The sequence below is a fragment of the Euprymna scolopes genome, chromosome 46 (assembly GCF_053919585.1).
Source record: "Euprymna scolopes isolate OS-2025 chromosome 46, ASM5391958v1, whole genome shotgun sequence".
Lineage (NCBI taxonomy): Eukaryota > Metazoa > Mollusca > Cephalopoda > Sepiida > Sepiolidae > Euprymna > Euprymna scolopes.
Window position 1 is genome coordinate 65,317,063 of NC_136527.1, and position 24,737 is coordinate 65,341,799.

At 28.9% G+C, this 24,737-nt stretch overlaps 1 long non-coding RNA gene and 1 pseudogene across 1 annotated transcript in view; one reads left to right on the plus strand and one right to left on the minus strand.

Moving 5' to 3' along the window:
- The window catches only part of LOC145271456 (uncharacterized), a 38,699-nt gene extending 19,445 nt beyond the window's left edge, over nucleotides 1–19,254 (plus strand). The window contains exons 2-3 of the long non-coding RNA XR_013865885.1: nucleotides 5,251–6,073; nucleotides 16,808–19,254. This is a non-coding gene — a long non-coding RNA (uncharacterized LOC145271456). The remainder of the gene's footprint in view (nucleotides 1–5,250; nucleotides 6,074–16,807) is intronic.
- A 3,513-nt stretch (nucleotides 19,255–22,767) lies between these two features.
- LOC145271788 (U2 spliceosomal RNA) lies at nucleotides 22,768–22,902 on the minus strand (annotated as a pseudogene).
- Nucleotides 22,903–24,737: the final 1,835 nt, after the last annotated feature.

Here is a 24,737-nt window from a genome sequence, read left to right on the forward strand (position 1 = left end):
TATAATATATTATTTATATACTATATATTATATATATATTATATGTGTATATTATATATATATTATATGTGTATATTATATATATATTATATGTGTATATTATATATTATATATATTATATATTATATATGTATATTATATATTATATATATATTATATATACTATATATATTATATATATTATATATGTATAATATATATTGTATATATATTATATATTAATATTATATATATTATATATGTATATGAAATATTATATATATTATATATGTATATGATATATTATATATATTATATATGTATATTATATATTATAAATATATATTATATATTATATGTGTATAATGTATATTATATATATTATATATTTATATTATATTATATATATATTATATATGTATATTATATATATTATATATGTATATCATATATTATATACATATATATTTTTTATATATTATATATGTATATTATATATATTATATATTATATATGTATATTATATATATTATATATGTATATTATATATTATATATCTATATTATATATTATATATTATATATATTATATATGGGTATTATATATTATATATATTATATATGTATATTATATTATATATATATTATATATGTATATTATATATTATATATATTATATATGTATATTATATATTATATATTTATATTATATATAATATATATTATATATATGTATATTATATATGTATATTATATATTATATATATTATATATGTATATTATATATTATATATTTATATTATATATAATATATATTATATATGTATATTATATATTATATATGTATATTATATATTATATATTTATATTATATATAATATATATTATATATGTATATTATATATTATATATGTATATTATATATTATATATGTATATTATATATTATATATATTATATATGTATATTATATATATTATATATATTATATATGCATATTATATATTATATATATTATATATTATATATATCATATATTATATATATGTTGTATATTTTATATATATTATGCATTTTATATATTAATTATATATTTTATCTATATATATAACATGTATAATATATATATTATATATTATATATAATATACATATAATATATATATTGTATATATTATATAAAATGCATAATATATAATCTATACATATATTATATATAATCTTAAAATATATTACATATATTAAATATATTATATATATACATATTATGTATATTATATACATATATGCATACTATATTATATATTGTATACATATATTATATATATATATTATATATATATTACATTATATTATACATATATATATTACATATTATATATATATTATATATATTCTATATATATTATATATATTATATATGTATATTATATATATATTGTATATATGTATTATCTATATATTGCATAAATATTATATATATTATATGTATGTATTATATATATTATGTTTTCAGTATATATATATTATATGTATATATTATAATTATTATATATAATGTTTGTATATATTATATATATATTGTATGTATATATAATATGTATAGAGTATATGTATATTATGTGTTCTTGATATTGTATTCATATATTATATATATTATGTCTATATATTCTATGTATATATTATATTTTTCGGTGTATATATTATATATATTACATATATTATATATATGTATTATATATACTATATGTATATATTATATATATTATATGCATATATTATATATATTATATTTATTATATGCATATATTATATATATTTATATTTTATATAATTAATTTATATATTATATATACTCTATGTATATATATTTATATATTATATGTATATATTTTATATATATATATGTATATATTATATAATATATATAATATTTACATATACTATGTATATATTATGTACATTTTATGTATATATTATATATATTTTATGTATTATATATATTTTATGTATGTATTTTATATATTTTCTATATATATTATATATATTTTATATATATTTATTATATATATTTTATATATATATTATATATATTTTATGTATATATTGTATATATTATATAATATATGTATATATTATATATTATATAATATATGTATATATTATATGTATATATTATATAATATATGTATATATTATATGTATATATTATATATTATTTGTATATATTATATATTATATACATTATGTATATATTATATATAACTTATATATGTTATATATTATATATATTATATATATATATATTAAATATATTTTATACACATTTTATGTATATATTATATATATTGTATGTATATATTATATATATTGTATGCATGTATAATATATAGTTTATGTATATATTATATATATTATATTATATATTATATATATTTTATATATATGTGTCTGTTATATATTATATATATCATGTATGTATTATATATATTTTATAATATATGTCATGTATATATTATATATATATTATATATAATTCATGTGTATATTATTGTGAAATATATTTATATATTGTATATATATTATATATTACATATACGTATTATATATATTACATAATATATTCCATATATATTATACATATTATATAGATAATTATATTATATATAATATATATTATATATATATAATATATATAATGTCTATATACTATATATATATATTTTATACTGTGTATATATTATATATATATATTTTATGTATTGTACATATATATATATATTATATATTGTGTATATATCTTATATATATTTTATGTATTGTACATATTATATACATTTTTATATATTTTATATATCATATACATATTATATACATTGTATATATTGCATATTACATATATATATATTGTATATATTATATATTTTATATATATTATATTTAAATTATATATATATATTATATATATTATATTTGTCTATTATATATCATAAAATTATATATTATATATAGCTCATGTATATTATATATATTTTATATCCACTTGCATACATTATTACAAGGTTCACCTAAACAATCTATTACTCGCTTGGTTCAAATAGGTATTTATTTAGGTTTGTAATATTATAACTGCTTGAGAAAGTATAATATTAACCGACTTATGTAATCCATAGATGTATGATCATAGTTAAGATCTTACTTATGTTTGGGTGTGGGCATGTATGTGTTTATGATCTGTATATATATATATATATATATATATATATATATATATATATATATATATATATACGTGGGTTGAAAAAATAAAGAAAGAAAGAAAAAATAAAGGGAAAGAAAGATAATAAAAAAGTAATACAAAAATAAATAAAATAAATAAATAGATAAATAAATAAATAATAATAAATAAATAGATAAATAAATAATAATAAATAAATAAATAAATAGATAAAAATGTAAAAGTGAAAGAGAAGAAAAGGAAATAAAGAAATAGAAACAAAGTCGAGTGCCTCCTGGCCTTCCGGGCCAGGACGTTTTGAAGGCAAGTAGCTTTGATCAATGTGAGGAAAGCCCTCATATCAGACAATTGCTATTCATTTGGATGCGCCAGAGTTCCCTCTTTTTGGGAGGAGCTCCCCAACATCGTGGGGAAACAAGTACTGGGCAGAAAGCTGAAAGCTTAACTGGCCTACAGCCAGACGTTTATTTTTGTGCCTGCGTGATTCTTAATTAAATTAACAGCTCATTCATTTCTTTTTCATCGCGAAATTTGAACACTTTACATTTCCGTTCGCATCATGGTGTAGCGGTAAACTCTCAGCTTTTCTTTCACTTTTTTCTGCCTTTGCGTCACAGGTTCGAGACTGCCTGCCTACTAACACTTTTTCTTTTCACACACCTACAAACACCCGGGTAACGCCAGGCACCCCCACTAGTTTCATATAAAACACATTCTTAGACCGAAAGCCAGAAGAAAATTTCATTATAATATTTTTTTGTTTTCATCATTTTTATCAGACTAAATATACGACATTCGAGGCCGCCATATTGTTTTTCAAATTTGGTCGTTCTAAGATTTGACAGATTGGCCTTTTTAAGGCCAAATTTGGCCTTTTTAACATTCTATCATGAACTATATTTTTGGCCGCCATATTTTTTTGTAATGAAAGAGCGTAAAAAAGGCCAAATTTGGCCCTAAAAAGGCCAATCTGTCAAACCTTAGAAAGGCTGAATTAAAAAAAAAAACGGTGCCTTGAATGTCGTGCAAAATACATGTCTAAAAAAAAAATGTCTAAAAAAACATGATAAAAAAAAACATAAAAATTAAATTTTTTCTGGTTTTATTTCAACCTTTGGGTCTAATACTGTGTTTTATAATAAAAGTTTTTATAATTTTTTTTTTGTCAAATAATTTACGACGTTAAACTACATATTTACACGAATTTCTTTTATATTTGTATAAAAACCATATGGTAAATGTGTAGTTTAGCGGCGTAAATTATGTGACAGACAAAAAAATGATTAAAAAAGCAACTATTTTTATATAAAACATATTATAAGACCCGAAGATTGAAATAAAACCAAAAAATATTATTATTTTATTATTTTTTCAATATTTTTATTAGACTAGATGTAGGACATTCGAGGCCGCCATATTGTTTTTAAATTTTGGCCTTTCTAAGATTTGATAGATTGGCCCTGTTTACGTTCTTTCATTACAAAAAATATTGCGGTCAAGAACAGTTCCATGAAAGAGCGGAAAAGGGGCGAAATTTGGCCTTAAAAGGCAAATCTGTCAAACCTAAAAAAGGCCAAATTTTAAAAGCAATATAGCGGCCTCGATTGTCCTACATTTAGTCCAATAAAAATGATGAAAAAATAATGAAAATGATTTTTTTCTGGTTTTATTTCAGCCTCTAGATCTAGTAATGTGTTGTACATAAAAATAAATAGTTTTTATAATTTTTGTCTGTCAAATAATTTACGTCGCTAAACTACACATTTACCAGATATACTTTTACTACTAATTGTCTCTGTAAATAAACATATTCCAAGAAAAAATGCTGCTTTTATTATATTAACCCACCTTTTCGCATTGTTTAAAAGGCACTTTGCACAGTTTAGTCAATACATTAAAAAATGAAAATATCGAAAAAAAAAAAAAAAAAAAAAAAGGTTATACTGTACGCATCTGTTTTGGACTGAAGATCTCCGAAAAAAATTTCATTTAATTTGATCGAGTATTTTTATTTTTTTTTATTTTTTTTTTTACAGCGGAAAAACACGTTCTTATGAAAGCGCGTTGAAGTCAGCCATTGTGAAATTTGCTGGAGCTGAACAACATGCCACGGGTGAAACATTATGTACAAGAATACCAAAACATGAGATTCATTTATGAGAAGCGGAATACGGTCTCCATTTTTTTTTTATTGAACTCCAGTTCCGTGTCAAAAGGAAGTGAAGGTAAATCCGAGACTTCTTTACTGAAGATTTCTTTAAGGGGAGGTAATGGTTCATACTATCACAACGGGGAGATAACTCAATGGCGACTCAGTGGCGACGCTCCCTTCCCATCTTTAATTCTAGTTTTTCTTCCTAAAAATCGAACCTTTTGCTCGGTATCATAACAAATTGTTTTTTCGCTTAAAAAAAACAAAACAAACAAACAAACAAAAACTACTTGATGAAATTAAGTAAAAATTTTTTTCGGAGAACTTCGTTTCATAACGGATACGTGAAATATATCCTTTTTTCGATATTTTGATTTTTTAATGTCTTTACTAAACTGTACAAGTACCGTTTAAAATACAAAACATGGCAAGTTCGATCGTAAAAATTTTCCTCGTTCAACAACCGATTTATAATATTTTGTTTTGTCCCATCAAACTATGAAAATAATGCAAGAAATTAAATAATAATTTTACGTTTAATATTCACCGAAAAGATCGACCGTTTCACAATTGAACATTTAAATTAGCTCGGCTTTAATTTTCTGCGAACTTGCTTTTCCGGCTGACATCTTAAATGTCAACTTGCACCGGCCACTCTCGTTTCGTTTTAGTCCTTTTTCCTGTGAAAATAATTTCTTAAACAAAAGGTAAGTATTACTTGAATTTTATGGCTTTTATAGATTCTGTTTTTCCCCGTCATAACCATCATGATTTCCTTTATTATTATTTTATTTTTATATTGAAATGGATTTGGATTCACCGTCCTAAGTTTGCATGTAAACGAAGATTATTTTTTATAATCTCCATCGGTCGAATTAAAAAAAAAAAAAAAGAAAAAAAAAGGGCCTTGCGGACGATTTTAACATTGGAAATCGTTGCTTGTAATTATTTTGATTATTACGTTTTTAATTTAAATTTAATGACTCTAAAAAAAAAAAAAACTGTTTGTAGATGTGAATAATTCAGTTCCCCTTACTTAAAACACATCACACAAAAATAAACGGCGCTTCTATAGAATTGGGACGAGATTTTGTAGTCGATAAAACCAATGGTTTCAACTGATTTTTTTTTTTTTTTGTCAATTTATCAATTCTAATAAATTACAATGGTAACTTCCAAATTATACAGTCGAAATTACCTGAATATACTGAATTATTAAACAACAACTTTCGTGCTAGTTCAGAGAGAATGATCCGCGCTATTTTTAAATCGTATTTCCAAGTTTAATTAAACTTTATATGTTTTTTTATTCAGTTGTAAGGTTGAAGTATAGAACAGGTACAAAACACCCTCCCCTCCCCATGTTAAGAATGGCTTTTTAAAATATAACGTTATTATTTACGTCCGGATCACTTGGTGTATCAGAATTTTTGTAGAAATTTTTGACACCCCTAACACGAAACTGCGAATAAAATATAAAAACTCGTAATTTCTGTTTTAAAAGTGGGTTGTTTATTTTCTTTATGGATTATACTTCCAAAATAAACTATTAAAGTTGTTTTAGAAATATTTTTTTTAAACAGTATTGAATTTTACGAACTCAATATTTTTCAATTTTTAAACTTTAAAAATCTATCAAAATTTTTTATTGATTCTATTTTTACGATATTTTCAAGGTCAATGTGAAATTTTATGCTCTTTCCAAGAAACCGAATATATTTTAGACAAATTTTTTTTATTCACGCCCCCCCCCATTTTCAAGTGTCTATTAAAAAGTAAATAATTAATTTACTCACCAAAGTGTTATATATCACAAATTGAAGAGAAAAGGTCAATAAATAATATATTCAAATTTAAAACAAAAAAGTAGTGTTTTTTAGAAATTTACCTATAAAGTCCGAAGTTTAAAACCTTTTAAAAAAAACAAACACGTTATTTGTTTTTTTGTTTTTTTTTTAATGAAACCTTGGTCCTTGCTCCTTTAATTGAAAAAATGAAAAAAAATTAGGGCTTGAATTACATTTTTCGAGAAGTTATAAGCTTGGAAAGATGGGGTGGAATTATTCACTATTTTTCACGAAATTTCTGACACACCTACCGGATCACTCTCTGCACTAGTACCACAATTTTAATTGTGTTAGGAAGTGAAAAATTTCCGCCATTTTGTTTAAATCAAAATGGAAAATTATTTCTTTTTCGAATTCTCCTGTATTTTACGATCGTTTCATCAAATTCTCTTTTTATTTTCTTTAATAAATAATTTTCTGCCTGATCGATTTTCGTAATTTTTGGATATAATCATATTAAAAATACGAGGAATACATAGGTATCATTGTTTCCATGTGAAAGTCAATTTTATGATTTCCGAAATTGTGTCCCAATTGTGTAGAAACGCCAAATAAATGTCAGAGTATCCATTAAGTTGTAAAAATAGCCTCGAACCTGCTATGAAAAAAAAAATGACCCAACGACACTGGTATATATTGCTTAATGTAAACAGAAGTTTGTTTAGATTCACGTAATTATTAAAAATATAATCCTGTGATGAAAATTTAATTTAAATTAATAACGTTGTTTAACAAATAAAACAGAGAAATAATGGAAGATGAAGTTTTAAAATGATGAAATGTGTTTTATTTTATTATTTAAAAATAAAAACATTGAACAATATGAATAAAATGTTGGTTTTATTCCCGAAAAGAAATAAGGAAAGATGGAGTTAAATATTGATTAAATGTCTTTAATTTAATCACGTGATTATTGAACATTTACATATTTAATTATAAAATAAAGCGCATTTCACCATTTTAAAATTTCATCTTCCATTATTTCTTCTTTTATTTGTTAAACAACATATTATTTGTATTATTTAATCTTTAAAATTTTTAATTAAACAATAAAAATTTAAAATAATTAAATAAAACACATTTAAACCTTTTATTTGGTAAACAACGTGATTAATCTAAAATGAATTATATGCAAACAAACTTATACTGGTGGCGACCCAATGCGCCCCCCACCTTTTTTTTTTGATAGCAGGGTTGTACAACTAAATGGCATATCTGCCAAAAATAGTTGTCTACAAGTACATACATATGATTAGATTGTTTCCGGGAAGAAAAAACTTTACATATTTTTCTGTTTTTCTTCAGTTTTTACAAAAAAAAAAAAAATCAACCATCGGTTTAGATACATCATTTATTTTTTAAGTACCTTAAACGTGAACAAACATGCAAAATTATATGCAGACCTTCTACATAATAAGCGTTGCATAACAAAGGGTGAACGTTTCGATGCAGATATTGTAGTAGAAATGATGTATGTTCCTGTAAAAAGCCATTTAATGTACTTACAGAAGAATAGTTACCATCTTATCGGTGTTTGTTGACTAAACAGTTGTATATACGGTGAACTACAATACACTACAACTGGAGGTAGTCCAGATTGTTAAAGTTGGAATTATCGAACTTGGTGTCTTTTTTTTTATATATATTTTATTGTGTCTCTTGCCTTGAATGGGTATTCAATATGCCCTCTGGCCAACAGTAACATGTGTTTTTTCTATGCAGTAGGAAGTACTAAGTGCCGTTAGATATGTTGGTAATATTAGAAAGTAAAATCCAAAGAAAGAATTTCCAACCGTTATGCTTTCCTTTTCACAATTCTCGGTATCGAACCCTAGCGCACATTTGTCCGAGACTTACTTTTGCCAAAGAAATACCCTCACTCTCTGACACACAGGCTTTTTTAAAAACTGGCTGCATCTCATTCGCATATTTCCCCCAACTCTCGTTACCTCACATGGCCACCACTCCATAAATAGTAAGAGCAGCCATTTTTTTTTCTTTATCCCTTCCCTGAAATGGACAGCACATTGTATGAGGTCAGAGTTGTACTACTTCTTAATCACATACCCCCTAATTGGTCTCATAGTCCACCATTTATGCTGAGCATCTTTGTTTGCGGTGCAACCGTTGTATAAGTTCTTCAAGAACTTCATCAACCTCCTCTTCTTCTGCTGGCAAGGAAACTTTCCAGATGTCCAAGGTGTGATGTAGTATTCCATTAACTGCCACTTTGTTTTTGAAGAGTACTTCAGTTACAGTACCTCTTCCCCAATGGGTTGCACAATGAAAATTGGGTGGTTTCACTCACACCTCTTCACCACTGTTACAACTAATGGATGTCACCATTTGTATGCGAAAAGAGATCGGTTTGGCACTGACTTTTTATCTTGGCCAATCCTTGGTTCCATATTATACCAAAATACAGCTTCTTGGGCCAAAATTTGGTTTCTCAATGCCACAGTTTTTATAGTGCAATGATGGCACTCTATAATTCCATTACCATTTGGGTGGTATGCAGCACTAAAATATAGCCTAATGTTCCAATTTGCACATAAGTCTCTAAAAACTTTCGAGCAGAAAAACAAATTTCCCAACACCTCTTCTATTATCCCTCTTTCCATAAAACACATTCTCGACAATTCTCTTCACTTCTGCTATTTCATTTCTGATTTTTCACTTTGTTGCTACTCTCTCAGCCCACAGTTAATCATAGTTAAATGCACGTTATGTTGATAACGTGTAATATTAATAGGCAGTCACCGCCATATAAGAAAGTAAAGTCCAAAGAAATAATTTCCAACCATTATGCTCTTGTTCTCGCATTTCTCATATTTCTGCCAAAGAGATACCCCTCTCTCTCTCTCTCTCTCTCTCTCTCTCTCTCTCTCTCTCTCTCTCTCTCTGACACCACAGGCTTTTTATTTAAAAAACTGCTGCATCTCATTTTCATATTTACCCCCACTCTCGTTACTACACATGACAACCAGTCCATAAATAGCAATTTTCTTCAACATGCCATTTCCCTTTCTCATGCCTAGCTGATGCAGGGTTAATCGATTGACATTCCCTACATTGTTCTACCACCTCATTTGTTGCATTGTGATGTGCAAATTCACTTTTCTTGCTAAGTATAACGTCGTTCCTTTCCAAAATGATACAGGTCTTTTAGATGCTCTACTGCACAACACACCGAAGCCATGTCTTTCTCTTTTCTTAGCCTTTCTTCACTCTGGTTGTTTGCTTTATTCTGTGATGGAACCAAGGTGACAGTTGCCTTCAGTCCAAATTCCTGGATCTGTAATCTCTGAACGTATATACCATGCACTGGATAAAGCAAGGGAGAGCAGTAGCCCTAGATATATCTATGGCTTTTGAAAGGGTATAAAAGGAAAATTAGATCCTATGGATTCTGGACGAATATTTAACATAATTAAATCCTTTTTCAATAAGAGAGGAATCCAGGTTGTCCTCGATGGCCGTACATCTAAACAATATGATATGAATGCAGATGTACCTCAAGGGTTGATCCTTAGACCTTTATTATTCCTGATATTCATAAATGACCCTCCTGATAAAATAGTCTCAGAGATGGGTATGTTTGCTGACGACACCACACTCTATAACAGACACGAAGGGAAAACAATGGCAATAGCGGAAACCCTAGAGGAAAACTTCTAATCTCTAGTGAAATGAGGTCAAAAATAGATGGTCACATTCAATGCTGCTCCTTTTGTCTTGATCCACTTATCATCAGACACATCTGATTTAATCCATGATGCCATTGTTGTGGAGTCTGTCCTAATGTTCACTATCTGTAGCACCCATTTTAAAGCCCTTCATCATAGCATCGAGTTCTGCAACATTGATATGGACGCTATCATTATTTTTTTTTTTAGCCAAGCAGCATCTTTAACAGTCACTCCTCCTATTTCCAATAATATCCATAATGTAAAGCTGCTTGCATCACTCCATATTACTTTTTTATTATTGTTTTATGGTTCCTTTTTATATGCCATTCTCCTTTTACAAGGGGTCTATTTTTTCACTTTTAAATGACTTCTTGTATCATGAGCAGCACTTCTTGATCCTCCCAACTGTCTGCACCTGTCTGCCTTTTAATAAAACTGCACACAGTTTGCAACCATCTAACTACAGGGCAATGGCCAACCAAGTTTCCACATACAGAGAAAAGCTCTCTCCTGGTCAGGCCATCTTTGGCTTCGGAAATTTCGTTTCATCTAAAAATCTACTTTCCTGCCTTATTGCACTGTAATCTTAATCCCAAAGCCATTCCATTTTCCAATGACTTGGATGGTTTTGCTGTCACTCCATATGTCACGACATGACCTCTTACCCTCTCGCAGTCATCTTAGTTTCGTCACCAGTACATCATCAATGTAAGAGCAGGTATCTCTCTTCACCGCATCATCTTTAGCCAACACAGTCTTAGGAACTGCTGTCATGATTTTCGGTGCGTAATTCAGTCCAAATTATTTTCAGTTTTTTCTTCTTTTTTAAAAAATAATATTGCATAAAGTTCCATTTTATGATAACGTGAATCCGATTCATTTCATAAAAAGAAAAGTTCAATATCCGCTGCTTGTCCAACCTGCAAAGGGTGTTTATTCAAAAGTCATGGGGAGGTTGCACATAAGAAAATACCTTTCGGAATTATCATGCCCAACCTTCCCATGTTAAGACCAGCTTTCGGAATGAACACCCCTAACCTCCCCATGTAAAGAATGGCTTTCAGAATAAACGCTCTTTGCAAATTGGACAAGCAGCACACATTGCCCCCCCCCCTCCAAAAAATGTAAGGGAAATCATTTTTTAGAAGTTTCTCAAACATTTTTTAATTTATATTATCGACTACTGCTAGATTTGTTTGTTTCTTAATTAATTAAACTGGAGTAAAAAGGTTAAAACTAAATCTTAAATAAACCAAAGTGAGTTTTTCTTTAACTGATTTTTTTTAACACAAACACTAAACCTTTGAAACGAAAATTTATAAAAAAAATTTGAAATATCTCACAACACAAATAGTTGTATTTCTATTTATTTTGTTTACTTTCTGGCTTAAGAGACAATATTTAAAAAACAAAAATGGAATAAAAAACGTAGCACACAAAAAATTTGAAAAAAATATTTAAAAAAACAAAAACGGAATAAAAAACGTAGCACACAAAAAATTTGAAAAAATATTTAAAAAACAAAAACGGAATAAAAAACGTAGCACACAAAAAATTTGAAAAAATATTTTAAAAAACAAAAATGGAATAAAAAACGTAGCACACAAAAAATTTGAAAAAAATATTTAAAAAACAAAAATGGAATAAAAAACGTAGCACACAAAAAATTTGAAAAAATATTTAAAAAACAAAAATGGAATAAAAAACGTAGCACACAAAAAATTTGAAAAAATATTTAAAAAACAAAAATGGAATAAAAAACGTAGCACACAAAAAATTTGAAAAAAATATTTAAAAAACAAAAATGGAATAAAAAACGTAGCACACAAAAAATTTGAAAAAATATTTAAAAAACAAAAATGGAATAAAAAACGTAGCACACAAAAAATTTGAAAAAATATTTAAAAAACAAAAATGGAATAAAAAACGTAGCACACAAAAAATTTGAAAAAATATTTAAAAAACAAAAATGGAATAAAAAACGTAGCACACAAAAAATTTGAAAAAAATATTTAAAAAACAAAAATGGAATAAAAAACGTAGCACACAGTATTGGAAAAAATATTTAAAAAACAAAAATGGAATAAAAAACGTAGCACACAGTATTGGAAAAAATATTTAAAAAACAAAAATGGAATAAAAAACGTAGCACACAGTATTGGAAAAAATATTTAAAAAACAAAAATGGAATAAAAAACGTAGCACACAGTATTGGAAAAAATATTTAAAAAACAAAAACGGAATAAAAAACGTAGCACACAGTATTGGAAAAAATATTTAAAAAACAAAAACGGAATAAAAAACGTAGCACACAGTATTGGAAAAAATATTTAAAAAACAAAAACGGAATAAAAAACGTAGCACACAGTATTGGAAAAAATATTTAAAAAACAAAAACGGAATAAAAAACGTAGCACACAGTATTGGAAAAAATATTTAAAAAACAAAAATGGAATAAAAAACGTAGCACACAGTATTGGAAAAAATATTTAAAAAACAAAAATGGAATAAAAAACGTAGCACACAGTATTGGAAAAAATATTTAAAAAACAAAAACGGAATAAAAAACGTAGCACACAGTATTGGAAAAAATATTTAAAAAACAAAAATGGAATAAAAAACGTAGCACACAGTATTGGAAAAAATATTTAAAAAACAAAAACGGAATAAAAAACGTAGCACACAGTATTGGAAAAAATATTTAAAAAACAAAAACGGAATAAAAAACGTAGCACATAGTATTGGAAAAAATATTTAAAAAACAAAAACGGAATAAAAAACGTAGCACACAGTATTGGAAAAAATATTTAAAAAACAAAAATGGAATAAAAAACGTAGCACACAGTATTGGAAAAAATATTTAAAAAACAAAAACGGAATAAAAAACGTAGCACACAGTATTGGAAAAAATATTTAAAAAACAAAAACGGAATAAAAAACGTAGCACACAGTATTGGAAAAAATATTTAAAAAACAAAAACGGAATAAAAAACGTAGCACACAGTATTGGAAAAAATATTTAAAAAACAAAAATGGAATAAAAAACGTAGCACACAGTATTGGAAAAAATATTTAAAAAACAAAAATGGAATAAAAAACGTAGCACACAGTATTGGAAAAAATATTTAAAAAACAAAAATGGAATAAAAAACGTAGCACACAGTATTGGAAAAAATATTTAAAAAACAAAAACGGAATAAAAAAAGGTAGCACACAGTATTGGAAAAAATATTTAAAAAACAAAAATGGAATAAAAAACGTAGCACACAGTATTGGAAAAAATATTTAAAAAACAAAAACGGAATAAAAAACGTAGCACACAGTATTGGAAAAAATATTTAAAAAACAAAAATGGAATAAAAAACGTAGCACACAGTATTGGAAAAAATATTTAAAAAACAAAAACGGAATAAAAAACGTAGCACACAGTATTGGAAAAAATATTTAAAAAACAAAAATGGAATAAAAAACGTAGCACACAGTATTGGAAAAAATATTTAAAAAACAAAAACGGAATAAAAAACGTAGCACACAGTATTGGAAAAAATATTTAAAAAACAAAAATGGAATAAAAAACGTAGCACACAGTATTGGAAAAAATATTTAAAAAACAAAAATGGAATAAAAAACGTAGCACACAGTATTGGAAAAAATATTTAAAAAACAAAAACGGAATAAAAAACGTAGCACACAGTATTGGAAAAAATATTTAAAAAACAAAAACGGAATAAAAAACGTAGCACACAGTATTGGAAAAAATATTTAAAAAACAAAAATGGAATAAAAAACGTAGCACACAGTATTGGAAAAAATATTTAAAAAACAAAAACGGAATAAAAAACGTAGCACACAGTATTGGAAAAATATTTAAAAAACAAAAATGGAATAAAAAACGTAGCACACAGTATTGGAAAAAATATTTAAAAAACAAAAATGGAATAAAAAACGTAGCACACAAAAAATTTGAAAAAAATATTTAAAAAACAAAAATGGAATAAAAAACGTAGCACACAAAAAATTTGAAAAAAATATTTAAAAAACAAAAATGGAATAAAAAACGTAGCACACAAAAAATTTGAAAAAAAAATATTTAAAAAAAATTGTGAATACTTTTTATATGAATCTAAAGATATATTTACAAAAAAAATCTCTCGAATGAAATTTTATTGTTTATTTTTCCTATATTTTGCGCTGACAAATTCAGTAGCAAGTTCGTGTAAAAGTTGCTTTAATAAAAAAACAGCAGCAGGAGCAAAAAATCGTACATAATTAGTCGTACAATTTTAGTAAACCCCCTTATGTACAATCAAAACACGACTAAGTGTCCGATTCTGATCCTGCTGATGCAAGCAACTTTACATGTTGTTTTTATACGACAAACAACAGGAGCAGTCAGTCGTACAATGATTGGGAATTGACAACCTAATATTTGCTATAGTTACTTTCTATATTCTTTTGTTATATTTGCAGAATTTCTTGCAATAAAACAACACAATAAATCTATTTGAATGACTATTCATTTTTTTGGTGACTTGAAATATGCCAATATCTTAAGAATTTAGAAGTTTAAAAGCTCAGAAGAAAAATCAAGAGAAATTTGATGAAGATATATTACATTCCAGTGGCATAGCAACTATTTTTGTCACCAGAGGAGGTTGTAAGATTCTTCCTCGCACTGGCCGTTGATAATCTGTAAACCTTTAAAATTCCAGAAAGTCCTTACAACATTTCTTTTAACGGAATTACAATCTAATTTTTGACTACTATTATTATTCCCTGCTTTTTAATTTTTCTATTTTTACCACAGAATGCAACTTCCTGGCACATGTTGCCCATCGCAGATCACATATTGCTATGCCACTGCTGCATTCACCCTAGCTGGGTGAACCAGATTTCCTTAGACGAGGAAGTTCATGAGAATATTAAGTTTACAAGCAATCCCCAGTCACATGTATATCCTGGTTAAGAAGATTTGGGTACAGTTTTGCCAGGAATTGTCGATGTCCTCCTACAAACCGTACTTTGTATTCTTAGATGATCTCTTAAATGTAATTTATTTTTAATGGAAATTCCTTGAAGTTTAAAAGGAGGGACATCATATTTAAAGTTTATATGTATTTATATTTCTGTTATTATAGAATACTAGCAGAACTACATAAGTTCGACTGGACAAAATATTTAAAAGAATATCTTTATTTTCTTGGGGTTCTAATCGTATTAAAATAATAAGACTAGAACATGTATAAAAAAATCATTTGAAGTTTGAAGAATTTCGAAAATTTTAAATGGAAATTACCGCAAGTTAAAATTCCGAAAGGTGTACAGAATACTAGAAAATTAAAATTTATCATAAAAGTGTTCATTATTATCACTGAATTCTAAATCTTAAAATTTATCATAAAAGTGTTCATTATTATCACTGAATTCTAAATCTTAAAATTTATCATAAAAATGTTCATTATTATCACTGAATTCTAAATCTTAAAATTTATCATAAAAGTGTTCATTATTATCACTGAATTCTAAATCTTAAAATTTATCATAAAAGTGTTCATTATTATCACTGAATTCTAAATCTTAAAATTTATCATAAAAGTGTTCATTATTATCACTGTATTCTAAATCTTAAAATTTATCATAAAAGTGTTCATTATTATCACTGAATTCTAAATCCAAAGATCTAACAGACTATACTAAAATATACAAAAAGTAAATTATTATAAAATTTCTCCTAATTCCGATTAAAACATAAGAAACATATAGCAATTCTAACCTATTTCATCATCAATACAGGATTATTCCTAGCGAATTTTAAAATCATTTTTATTTCTTGAAAAGAACATGTATAAAAATTAATATTATTAGTTAAAAATGTATATTTATTTCTTTTTTTCTATATTTACAGAATAAATAATAAAACAACAAAACAAATCCTTCATTAAGTTTGGATGGATATTTATTTTGTTGGTGAGTTGAAAGATGGAAATGTCTGAAGAATTTACAAAAGTTTAAATGGAATTTACCTGAAGTAAAAAAATTCCAAAAGAAGACATGCAAAATACTTGAAAATTAAAATTTGAAAATTATTATCACCAAATATCACAATCTAAAGATTTAATAGACAAAAGTAAATGATTATAGAAAATGTCAAATTTAATAACGAATTTTAAACCTGATACAGAAGCAAAACCAAATCGTTGTGAAATATCTGGAATTTCCGGTTCAACATACAAGAAAGAAAAAGAAATAAAACAAAGAGAAAAATCGTATTCTTGTCAAGTTTGTGGTTTTCCATTCTCACGAAAGTCACATTTGTCACAACATTTGCGAATGCATACTGGAGAGAAACCATACTCTTGTGAAACCTGTTGCATTTCTTTTTCACGGCGATCGTATTTGTTGCAGCATATGCAAACGCATAGCGGAGAAAAGCCATTTTCTTGTGATGTGTGTGGCGTTTCTTTTTCACGGAAAGCACACATGTTGCAGCACAAGCGAACACATACTGGAGAAAAACCATATTCTTGTGAAGTATGTGGCGCTTCTTTCCCACAAAAGTCACATTTGTTGCAGCATGTACGGGCGCATACAGGAGAGAAGCCCTACTGTTGTGAAGTATGTGACTCTTCTTTTACACAGAAACCGCATTTGTTGCAACACATGCGAACACATACGGGAGAGAAACCATATCCTTGTGAAGTATGTGGCCATTCTTTTTCACAAAAGGCACATGTATCGAGACATATGCGGACTCATAAACAAAAATGATGAAAAAATTAAAGAAAATAATGTAACCATATTCTTGTGAAGGATGTGGCTCTTCTTTTACACTGAAATCAACCAAAACAAACAAAAAGAGACTGTAAATGCATAAAAGTATAAAATTAAAAGAAAATGTTCATATGTGAAAACAAGGACATTCATTAAATTTTTGCAAGTACGAATTTGAAATCATCTCCCACAACAAAATGCAAGATATGTTAAATTAATAACCATTGTTAATTGAATTTATGCAAAAAATGTTCATATTTGGATTCTGTGGAGTACGGTTCTCATCTTGAGAAAAAAAGACCAAAGTAAAAAATAGAAAAAATATATAAGAAAGGTGATTTGTTTTCTATTATGTTATATAATGAGACATCATAGTGGGCCATAGTGTTTGCACTATCAGCCGATCTCTACCTATCTCTTGTTCACCCATTAGCAAAATACTCAGTGCGACCTCTAACTCTCCTCCTCTCTTATATTTCCTTTTTGTCTAGTTTTATTTCTATTTCCTATTTATGGGACAGGGCATAGGCTATGACTGCCTCTTATATGCTTGATGTCCAAATTAAATTCTTGTAAGGCGTCATGAAAATAATTTCCCATTACGTAATCCATAGCTGGAAGGAGAGAGAAGGAACTAACATTTCATTTTAACTTCTATATGTTCTGCACTATCAGCAAAACTCCAAGTCTTACTATAATTTAATTTGGACATCAAGCATATACGATGCTCTGTTCAGTAAAAATGAGGAAATAGAAGTGAAAAATAGAAAAATAGGGGAAAAAAAGAGAAATATAAGACGTGTCCTTTTTTTCTATTATGAGTAGAGACATAATGAGAAATCATAGCAGGGCCTTGATGTAATTATGGCCATCCTTTCTTGGTTTGCACTACCAGTCAGCCGATCTCCACCCAACCATTGTTTGACCATGAACAAGATACCTAACTCTTCCACAATAAAGTGCAAAATATGTTAAATTAACAACCATTAATCATTGTTAATTGAATTTACACATTGAAGGACAATCTGCAGAATAATGAAGTTATGCACAATCGGAAAAAAATATTTTGTATATTTTCTTAGCATTCTGACGAACTTTGAATTTATTGGCACATATGTTGTTTTGAGATGGAAGAATGTTTATTGTAAGTCACACAAGGTCCCCTTGCTGGAAATTCTGACAGTATACAAGTTATTTTTATAGTTTTCTAAGTGTTCCACTTCAGCTATCTGCATTATGCAATGTATAGAACCTACCTCACGTTAAATCCTTCTTTATGAGAGGAAAAGATACCAACTTCATGTACTTAAATGGTGCAGTTGACATATAAGGAAATAAACTTATGGCAATAATTATAAAAAAACATCTTTTAACTATCTTTCCACCCTCTCTCTCTCTCTCTCTCTGACTCTTCTGCACCCACTCTAACTTATATTTCGTTTTTTTTCTATTATTTCCGATTCCATTGGTTTGACTTGAAATTCAATATTAAAAATTTCGAATTTCGCTATTATAATGTAAGTTGTACAAAAAATTATATAAATTCATTTTATTTACAAAAAAAAATCTTCATTAAACTTACGGTTCATGTTGTTTATTTATTTTATTTTATTTTTTTTTACAATTAAAATTTGGGTAATGTCAGTAAATAGAGTTTGCGGTTGATATGAGAAAAATAAGGCATTAAAATAGTTATCTTAAATTCTTATTAAACTTTATTACATGAAGAGTCATTTCGAGTGAAAAGTTCATTTTACACATCTGGGAAACCAATGGACTCTACTTAATCGTCATTATACAGTAATTCAAAAGTTGTAGTATCCAGAAATTATGAAAAACGATAAGGTAGGAAAAATATATTAAAGAAAACATTTTTTGAAAAAATTAGCGAAAATACAATGGCTAAAAAAAACAAAACTGGAGAGTACCAAGAGGAAGTAAATAGCAAGTAACTATTAACAATTAAAAAAAAATAAATTGTGCTTTAACAATCATGAATATAAGTTACTTGTTTTTTATATCGCGTCTGTACAATGTCCATACATGTTTCACATAAAGAAGAGTGGGGAGTACTACTGCCTTGAAGACCATGATTTTAGTGGCCAATTTTAGTGCATGGTTGTAAAACATGCCGCTGTTGAGGCGACCAAAGGCGGAGTGGACTGCCCTGATTCTGTTTTCTACATCTTTCGTACATTTGGGAGTAATGATACTTCCTAGGTAAGGAAACTGATCAACTTTATCTAGTGATTGATCATTTATGATAATGTTGGTATAAGGTAGCAGGAGTCCAGGTGGGTGTTGGACTAGTATTTTCGTCTTTTTTGTATGGACCTGCATCCCAAAGCATTCGTAGGCTGCATTGTATACATCTGCTAGTGATGAAAGGTCCTGTGCAGTCTGACCTGAGGTGGCATTGTCATCAGCATACTGCAGCTCTCGCACTAAACATGTGGAGGTCTTAGTTCTAGCACAGCGTCATGCAAGGTTGAAAATTCTCCCATTTATGCGAAAATGGAGATTGATTGTCTGGTGATATCTCATTTAGCATTGTTGCAGTGTAGAGTGAGAAACATGTTGGAGCCAAGACACAACCTTGTGTCAGCCCACTATTTATAGGGAATGGCTCAGAGAGGGACTTCTGTTGACATACTCTCACCACCATACCCTCATGCAGGATGCGCACACCAGGATAATAAAGTTAGGTGGGTAACCAAATCTAGCGAGGACTGCCCGTATGGCAGGTCAAGTACTTTGTCAAAGGACTTTTTTAAATCCCAGAAAATAAACATGATGGGCTGCTTGTGTTCAAGGTTCTTTTCTTGCAATTGACGTGTGCAAAAGATTATGTCAGTGGTTATGTGCGATGGTCAAAATCAACACTGGGATTCTGGCAGAACATCTGTGAGGACGAGGAGGTGGTCAAGGAGGATGCAGGCGAATATCTTGATTGTAGGGCTTAGGAGAGATATACCCCGATAGTTGTTACAGTTCTCCCGATCTCCTTTTATGAATATTACTATTGTTGCATCACAGAAATCACTAGGGAGGGTCTTTGTCTCCCATATTTTCAGTATGAGGTACATGAGACTATTCCTCAGCTCTGAGCCACCAGGTGTGAGTAGCTCCAGTGGGATTTTCTCAGGTCCAGGGGTTTTGCCAGGTCTCCTGCGTTTTTAGGGCTTTGTTAAAATCCTAGATGGAAGGTGGCAACGCCATCCAGTGTCGGACAGGGTATTGTGGAGTCAGTTGTAGGAGGTTGTTTGGGGTAACAGCCTGATCGTTGAGAAGTTTCTCAAAGTAGGACCTCTATCTTAGTAGAATTGCCTTAGTGTCAATGATAGTCACATTCAGGTCTTTTAAACCACACACTGGTGACCGAATGGAGCCAAAAAGTTCTTTTCTTGCTGCATAGAAATTACGCAGGTCTCGTTGGTCAGCATAACTTTGTATTTCCTCAGCTTTTTTTGCCACTTTTTTGGTACTTAGCGGTTTAAGAAACATTGATTTAAATCATTCCAATGTTAAGATTTTTGCAACAATGTTTATTAGACAGGCTTAGCTAATAAGTTTCTCGTGGAAAAGATATAAAGTTTAAGATTACTGATTTTATGAATAGAATGACACACGTGGTTATTTCCTGAGGAGAAGAGAAAATCATCAAGTTACATAAGTTCGTCGCATATAAAAACAGCAGTTTGAAATAACTTTGTTGAAAAGAATAATAATTTTCGTTTGGTATGGTAATTTTCCATGGTAAAAATTTAAGGTGTATTTAAGGTGCATGATGCGTGCAAAGATATGTTGGGTTATTTAACGCCTCACAAAGACGGAGTCCAGCATACATTCTAAGAAAATTTCACCTGTCACAATTCGAATTTAGATTCCCATCCCTCAAATCAAAGTCGATGGTTGGGCGCAGAACTTGTTAAGTGTTGAGTCATTATGTTGAACTTAGATAGCGGTGGTAAATCAAATCGGCGAAAAATCAATGCAGTCACAATCTCGAGTGATTCAGTTCTTCCAAGACGGAAACTAGCAGCGAACTGACTTGCATCCAAAATTCGATATTTTATAACGAGATCGGAGACTTCTCATTGGTTGATTGTTCTAACCGCAGTTATAAATAAAAACGTCCAAATCATTGGGGTCATACCCTCATTAAAAATCCAAAACATTTTAACACTATAATTCCTGTAATTATAGGAAAAACTTAACATTTTTTTTAAAACTACCTGGTGAACCAAATGCAAGAAAGATTGAAACTTGAAGAATTGTAAAATATCTCTCAATTGAAATGTATGAGATAGCGAATGAATGTCTTGAACAAAATAAGACAATTGAAAAAAGAGATCGGTATTCTTGTCAAGTGCGTGAGATTAAATTTATGATGAAATAAAACTTAATAAATAAACTTAATGAGAATAAACGCCATATATATGAGAATGCACACATTATTTGTGGAAGTTTCAATGCGAATCATCATTGGAAAAAGAAAATTTAAAAACGCATGTGAGAGTATGCACACAAAAATGATCTAAAAACGACATGGTCTCTGAAAGAAATAAAAATTATACCAAATTGTGATAGGAGCGACTGGATTAATAAAAAAGAACCTTCATAAATACTTAGAAGCCATCCCTGGAAGACCAAGCTGTAACAAAATACAGATAGCAGCCATAAAGGGAACAGCATCTATTTTTAAAAGAGCCCTCGGATATAAATTTAAATCATAACAGAATCAAGTGTTAGCTCCAGGAGGGAGCCCCTTGATCTCTTCAAACTTACTGAAGTAAAAAAAAGAAAAAATGAAAACAACAAGGCCGATAGCCATTAGTCGCGTGCTCTCGTGTAATGAATGAATGAGTGAATGTAGGATTGCCATGAAATCCTTAAAGATAAACTAAAATTACCGAAAAATGGGCTGAAATGACTTAAATAAATAAAAACTAAATGACTTAGAATGACTTTAATGAACTTAAGGATGAATTGAATGACCTTAAAAATGACTTGAATGCTTAAAAAATATCCTTCAAAAACAACTTGAATGATCTGGAAAATGACTTGAATGGCTTTGAGACTGACTGGTTGTAAAGTGGGTGATCATTTTACATTAATATACAGAAAAGTGATCCCCCACTTTATATCACAAAGTTACAAACATAAGTACAGCATGTAGTAAGAACAGATACTACACTTTGATCTTGGCCAAAAGGCAAAGAAAAGGGTATTTATTTTCTCCCCCACCGAGCAAATTAGGCACAAGGCCGATTTTCAATGTGAGGAGTGAGGGGAAATGGGGACCAACTCCCCGGGGAGAAGGGGAGCTGGATAGTAACAATTGGTATGAAGGGTTGCCCCTACATTGACCAAGGTCTTATATGTGGGGTTGCCCCCACATATGGTCTGTGCTTACAGTATCTGCCGGAACAGATACTACACTTTGATCTTCATATATAATTTATTTCGTGAAAATGAAAATTACAATCAAGATAATTCAATGTAAAATCTAAATGAATTAAAAGTAAAATTCCAATTTACAAAACCAATTTAGGCACAAAGCCCTATAAGATCTGGGAGGGAGAGTGTTGTAGGGTTTTTGTTACTAAAGTGAAAATGGAGTCTTTGGCGACTTTACTCTTGACTGACAACATTTACCACAATACCTCATTCATTCTGTGGACTCTAAACTAACTAATGAAAACCCCAGCGTTTGTGCAAGAAATTTCTGTATGTGTGTGTGCACGCAATTTTTTTTTTTTTAATTATTAAAATGTGTGTGTGTGTGTGTGTGTGTGAAAAAAGATCAATTCATTGGAAAATAAAAAGTTCTTGAATTTGAAAGAGAAACAGTTCGTGTTGGGGAGTGGGGAATCTAGAAAAAATATACAAAAAATAAAATATCTTAGTGCATTGTTACTAAGGTCCCTCCCTGAGCTAATCTAGAAAGTAAGATCCCCTACTGTTTTCCGGGGCACCGAAAACAAGCGGGAAGATCCCTAGTGGGGATTGGGAAGAATTCTTATCGGGTGTAGGGAGGAAAAATAAATAATTGTCAAAAACAAAAAAGGGGAAGATGGGGGGGGGGGCAGGCGGCGACATTCGAGTAGGGGTTGACCAGGGGGTGATAAAATAAAAAGATAGGGGGGTAGTGGTAGGGTAGCCTCGGAAGGTTCTCTAGTGCCAAAAACAAACAATCGGGGAACAGGATCTCATTTGTACCACCAGTCAAGAGTCTCTTTACTATTTATTTGTCTAACCTAGCGGGATGGGCTCTGTAGGATCCAGTACCGCATGTGCCATGCTTATGGTGGTTACACAAATTCAAACTTGGCGCGTCATCGGATGCACAAGCTAGTGCCATGCACCCACCTCTTGTCAAAGGCCATTCGAGGCAACCTCTTCCAATCGTATCTGATCTTTACTTTAAACAGATGTTTAAAGTAGACGATCAGATCCCAATCCAGAACAGATATCCCTTCGCGGACTTGCTTGAGGCGTGTGATCCATACTTTGTCTTGGCCAAAAGGCCAAAAAAAGGTTATTTATTTGCTCCCCCACCGAGCAAATTAAGCACAAGGCCGATTTTTAATGTGAGGAGTGAAGGGGAAATGGGGACCAACTCCCCGGAGAGTAGGGGAGCTGGATAGTGACAATTGGTATGAAGGCTTGCCCCTACATTGACCAAGGTCTTATATCTTTATATTTAATTTATTCCGTTTAAAGAAAACATTACAATTAAAAAAAAAATCCAATATATTGATCTTGGCCAAAAGGCCAAGAAAAGGTTAAAATCTAAGGACAGCATCTATTAACAACAGACCTTTGATCTTAACCAAAAAGGCCAAGCACAAAAGTGTTACGGATAGACCGACCAACCGACCAACAGACCTACGGACTGACGGAGTAACTTATAGAGTCGCTTGCGTGCGACCAAAAAACAACTGAACCAGAACTACATTGACGAGGAGGCTTCACTACAATGGCTTAAAAGTGACAAATTTCCATTTGATGAAGAACGATTAATTATAGCTTCACTAGGTGTATCAGAATTTTGGCCAAGC